Source organism: Myotis davidii, unplaced genomic scaffold (genome assembly GCF_000327345.1).
Source record: "Myotis davidii unplaced genomic scaffold, ASM32734v1 scaffold945, whole genome shotgun sequence".
NCBI classification, from domain to species: domain Eukaryota; kingdom Metazoa; phylum Chordata; class Mammalia; order Chiroptera; family Vespertilionidae; genus Myotis; species Myotis davidii.
The window spans coordinates 211,667-218,037 of record NW_006296434.1 but is presented as its reverse complement, the minus strand read 5'-3'; positions in this window follow the sequence as shown (position 1 = coordinate 218,037).

The window sequence follows — 6,371 nt, the reverse complement described above, 5'->3', positions numbered from 1 at the left end:
TTATATTTATTTTATATATTTAAATGCCATTTAACAAAGAAAAATCAACCCAAAAAATGAGTTTGCGTGTCACCTTTGACACGTGTGTCATAGGTTCGCCATCACTGACCTAGATTTTGCCTTTCTTGTAGACCCTGTGAGCATTTAGTAGTTTGCATTTTGAAACCGTAATCTCAGTTATTTGGTGCCAATGTCAGCCATTGAAATACTATATCAATAAGTAGTAGTCTGTTCTAGTCTGGCTGGAATGGCTCTGTGGTTGAGCACTGACCTATGAACCAGGAGGTCACAGTTCAATTCCCATTCAGGGCACATGCCTGGGTTTCCAGATCAATCCCCATTAGGGAGCCTGCAGGGGGCAGCTAATGGATGTTTCTCTCATTGATGTTTATCTCTCTCCCTTCTTCTCTAAAATCAACAAAAACATATTTTGAAATGTTTTAAACTCGTTAAAAAATCCACAGGCTACGCACACTCTAGTCTCTTTGCTTAAGGCACAATAGCCAGAAGAATCCACTCCTCTCTCTTGAACATATTTCCTCGCAGAGATTGAGACATTTCATTCCCATGAAGATGGAATCACTTCAGAATTCACCTGTGTTGCACCAAGATTCCATTTGTGAAATCCAAAGCTCCCTGTTGGGTTCCCAGTTACATTCCACGTTTACATTTCATTTGAGAACCTGCGTGCCCCAGCTCTATGCTATTGAGACTCCCAGGGGCCTGAAGGCTGTGCAGCTCGGAAAGTTAAGCACCAATCAGTACACAACTGAGCCTCAGTCAAGGCCAAACAAGAGTTGGGGGGAAGAAACCAGAAACACACCACCTCTGACTTGAAGCGCAGTTCCTGGGCAGTTCAGTCCTGCCAGCGTCGGAAAAAGAGGTTCTGATTAGACATTCTTCGGGAAGCGACATCCAATGAGGCGACTGGGAGAAGTTGCCGGACTACGACTGACCTACATATTTTTTGCCAAAGGAAGAGACTTGGGAATTTTGACTCTGAGAGCTTAGATTTGAGCCTCAATCTTGATTTAACCACGAGGGAGAATCCAGGGCCTGGACAGTTCTTTCCCTTGGGCAACTGAGGAGAAGGGGAGCAGAAGGGAGCTAGCAGCTAGACCGGTAGGTGCCTGAATGCAACTCCCCCTACACTTCCTCCTTCCCGCCCTCCCGCCTGCTGGCTTAGAGTACTACCTGTGGAGACTGCCCTCTTGTGTCCACAGATGGTCAGACTAACCTCCCAGCAGACATTCTCTGACAGCCATGAAACGCCTAATGGCACCTTTTTACCACCACACTTGCTCCGTAGGCCCTACCAGAACTTCGGGCACAGGTGGGCTAGGAGTCCAGATTGCTCCCAGGCACCAAACACGAAGCAAAAGAGGAAGAGCTCATCGCTTGCTCCCAGATTTCCTAAGGAAACGAAATAGCAAAGACGATGATTAATAATAACAATAACTTGATTGGCTAATACATTGCCCCAGCATTTTTCTGAACGTACTGAGCTAATTTAACGGCTCTAATCTTATAAGAAGAAAATAGGAAGTCACTGAATCCCAGGGATTCTGTTACCTCACAATTTGAAGCGTGATTTTCATACTTTTCATTGTTAGTGATTACAAAGAATTTTTGTTTGCCCTTTTGCTTTTTACAAGCTTTTAAGTCCTACAGAAGTTTTTTTTTTTTTTTTGTCTAGCATTAGTTTCCCCAATCTGGGAGGCAGGCCCACGAAACCAGCGTTTAATGTCACTACAGCAGCCCCTCCAGCACAGGCCTGCGCCCAGTCACCATCTAAGCAGTGCACTCGCACCACACAGGGTCCATACAAAGAACTTCTGGCGACTGACTTTGGGAGCCCCTTTGTTTGTGAGCTCTGCTCCCTGCAGCTCAGAGGGGCTTTTGATGCTACCACGAAGTTCAAGTTTCACAGGGAAACCGGCCACACACAGTGTTTAGAGAATAAATACATTCTAAAGCAAATGTGTTTGTCTGAGAAAGTATGTACATTTCACACACACACACACACACACACAATGTATTTCAGAGCCATGGCTGCAACAATAACAAAGCAAAATTCCTACAGAAATAAGTGTAAAAAGTCTTTTTGTCAAACACAGAAAACTATCCTATTTTTAACGTCAGATATGTCAGTTGGAATTCTATTTGCCTATTCCTAGTCTTTGAGAGAACACACTTTCTGGAAATTGCCATCATTATGTAGCAAGCCGGCCAAGAATATCATTATCCCCTGGACAATGCCTGACACACAGTAGGTACTCAATAACTACAGGGAAGAGAGCAGATATGAACGAGTGATCCACTCCAATGCCCCTAGAAAAGTCTGGAGTCTAAATGACTCGTGCAGAGGAATCCAGATAAGACGGGGAGCGCGCAGAGCTGCTGAAGCTGCATCTAGGAGCCACTGGCCTCGCGTTCAGGCCCCGCCTCCCCCTGGCCCTCTAAGCTGGACGCGCTTCTAACCATCGGTTACCTGGCTTTCTCCGCGGGTACACGGGGCTAGTCACCATACCTCCCCTGGCGTTGTCACAGGATTGAGGAAGTTCATATTTGCAAAGCACTTGGAATAATGCCTGGCACTTTGCTCGCATCAGGTTCCCATCAGGAGTCAGTAACCAACCACAGGGCAATAGGGAAGCTTTATAAATTTATATGGGGGCGCTTTATGTCTATATAAATTTATATGTACATATATATAAAAAATTTTATATATGTACATTTATATATTTATGTACATGAAGTAATCATTAGTAACAGGGGATTAGCTACTGAAGTGTACAGGAGTAACAGATACAGGGACAGCTGAGCATGTGCCCACAGCCCAGGCAGAGTTCCCAAGGGGGGATGAGTTTGGGAGAGCCTCCCCTCCCCCACTCCTGCCCCCAAGGCTGAGATTCTACCCTTGTGGGGAGGATGTGGCTGTGTCCCAGGAGAGGACAAGCAGCTGGTGAGCAAGAAGCCACCCCCAGGGCACCAGAGAGCCAGGGAGCTACCCCAGAGGAGCTGGCCCACGCTGGGCCCAGCTTCAGAATGCCACTGGCCACACTCGGTTCAGCTGGTGCCTGCAAAACTGACCAAGAAACCACCTGCAGGGGCAAGTGGAATTATCTGAGGAGACAGCAGGGGGGCCCATGGGACTGGAAGCTGCCACTGAAAGTTGCTGGGGTGAGGGCCTCTGGGGGTCCCACACCGCAACCACATGCTGCAGGAGCAAGAACACAGGGACAGACTAAACCAGGAAGAAGCCCCTGGCTCCTGAGTGTCCCTCGGTGAAGGTGGATTTGGAACCAAGAAGAAGGCGTTGATAACTGGCACACTGTTAGAAAGCGCGTAGGAATGTTTGATAAATGAATGAACTCTATGCCGCCTATAGAAGACTCTACGGCCCGTCTTGCTCATCTGGGAATGGGGTGAGCCCTGTGAGGAGGCCTACATGGTGTCCAAGGGCCTGGACTCAGGAAGGTGCATGCGTTTCAGTTTTTCCCCCTTACCAAGCACCTCTGTGCTTCAGCGAATGAGGATCATAATGCCCAGCTGGTGTGGCTCAGTGACTGAGCATCAACCCATGAACCAAGAGGTCACCAGTTCAGTTCCTAATCAGGGCACCTGCCCAGGATAGGGGCTTGGTCTCCAGTGGGGGGCATGCAGGAGGCAAGCTGATTGATGTTTCTCTCTCATTGATGTTTCTATCTCTCCCTCGCCCTTCCTCTCTCTCTAAAATCAATAAAATATATTTTTTAAATGGGGATAATAATAACACAGCTACCTAATGGAGTTGGTGTACTAAATAAGTTAATACATAAAGGGCTGAGATGAGTACATCTTAGTTTTTATGAGGCAGATGCTTAGAACAGCAAACAAAAACCGTTGCTAATATTCCACTGAACCCAGACATGTAAGTGGGAGCTAATAGGGTAGGTTGTTTAAGTGGCAGGCCGGAGACAGCCTTCCTTTGGTATCATCCTCCCGTCAATACCGTGGCTCATTCCTGCCTGTGACTGACAGCTCCTATGTGCTCCTCTTCATCCACAGCCCCAATTAGGAGAGGCAGTGATGTTGCTCAGATTAAACCACCCAATAAAGCAATGGTTCTTGGCTGAGGGTAATAGATTTTGTGCCCACTCCTCACCCCTTCCCCCCCGCCCCCAGTGACATTTGGAAAAGTCTGGAGACATGTTGACTGTCACAACTGGGGCAAGGCGTCCTGGCCAGGGATGCTGCTCAACATCCTCCAGTGCACAGCACTATCCAGTCCCAAATGTGAGTGGTGTCGCTGCTGAAACCCTGGCCTGCAGGGAGCAAGGGGAGTGGAGAAAGGGAGCAGCGGGTGGGTGAACAGGACGCCTGGCCTTTCCCCCACTACGCTGGGTCTCGGTGGGTTCAGCTCAGGTTACCAGATCCAGGCTGTCAGACCCACAGCCAGAGTCTAAACCAAGGTGGGGAACCTTTTTTCTGCCAGGGGCCATTTGAATATGTACTAGTATAACATCATTTCGGGCCATACAAATTATCAGTATGGGGCGCGGCTACAGTGTTTTGGCCAGGTTCAAGCCTCGGACTAATGAAAGGACAGCGTCCTCTCATTGCCACGTGCAAGTCCCAGCTGGAGGGCAGGGCCCTCCCAGCACAATTATAGCCAACAGCTATGATTGTAAGCTTGAACCTATGGGCCGAACACGTGGCCCCACCTGCCTTGTGATAGAGTTCGGGTGCATGTAGTTGAGTAGCGTTGGAACTCACGAGAATGCTGTGAACAACTTGATCACGCCCCTACTTTGCCTCATGGCATCTGCTATAAAATAAAGACACGGCTTGTGGGCGCTGGTGTTGTCTCCTCAGCAGGGAGCAGCGTCCCACCAAGACCCAGCTTTCATTCTCTTGTCTGTCTTTTCTCAATCCTTTCACCCCCTCCCCTCCCTGCCGCACTCAGGATCACCTTTGGCACACCAAGACCCAGCTTTCATTCTCTTGTCTGTCTTTTCTCAATCCTTTCACACACACACACACACACACACACACACACACACACACCCCACTCAGGATCACCTTTGGCCGTAACATATCAGCTTAGGAATTAGCCTGCTATGTTTGGTCAAACAATTCATTAACTCACCCCGAATGCCTTGGCAGGGCCGACCCATGATTTCTCAGGCCTCATAGGGCCCTCAGGCAGGACGGTCCCCACTGCTGGTCTAAGGGACAGTCTCTCCTGTCCGTGGGCTCTTAGTACCATCCCCATAGAAGCCGAGCTCCCACTCCCTCCAACCTGAGGAACTAGGGACTGAGTTCCTGAAAGAGCTGCTCTGGAAACAGAACGTCCAAGGTTTTAAGAAATCTGGGCAGAAAGAAGCAATGCTTGCCTTTTCCCCACATTAGCAAATATACTACCTGTTCCTTCCCATAATGTGCTCTGTTTAAAGCGAGTTTCTCCTCTAAGCGCCAGGCCCCACATTCATTCCTGTAACTCAATGCCTTCTGTTTCCCCACATTAGCAAATACACTACCTGTTCCTTCCCATCATGTGCTCTGTTTAAAACGAGTTTCTCCTCTAAGCGCCAGGCCCCACATTCATTCCTGTAACTGGGCAACGTGTTTCTAAGGTAAGGAGGGCTTTGGGGTAAAAGAAGGGAAAGTCTGAGAAGCAACGTAAGATGGAAAGTTGTTCAGTAAAAAAGTAGGACAGAATGCTGACACGACTCGAATTGTCTCAGCCACGGCCTTCAGACACCGTGTAGCCAGCAGAGTGCACATGGCTTATTAACCATTTCTCATGCGTTGCAAATGAAATGCTATGCTTCTCTTATTTTACTGTGGTGTTTCACTTTTTGGTTGTACCAAAGTTGTGTATTAAATATAATAAAAAAGTAGGACAGAATGCTGACACGACTCGATTTGTCTCAGCCACGGCCTTCAGACACCGTGCAGCCAGCAGACTGAGTGCACATGGCTTGTTAACCATTTCTCATGCGTTGCACATGAAATACCATACTTTTGACCCTTCACTGATGGGTCAGCGACTTGCTGACAGCTTTCAGGGAGAGTTCTGGCATCCGGAGGAATGACCGTATTTTCCGCAGTTAGAAAGTCCCTAGTTAACGTGGGAATACACACATGTAAATCATCTGAAGACACTTTCCCTTTGCCATGGAAGCTCTTTCCTGCTGGGAGCCGGTCCATCCTTGCTGTTTCAAGGGACCTGGCATATATGCCACACTGTTCTTAATATGTTTGCTCACCTTCTTGGCACTATGTGTTTTAACCAAGGTCCCCTCTCCGAGAAAGGTTGTTTCCCCCGGTAGAGATTTTCCCCTGAAGTTAGGGAGGGAATAAAACCCCTTCACTAAGTGCCAGGT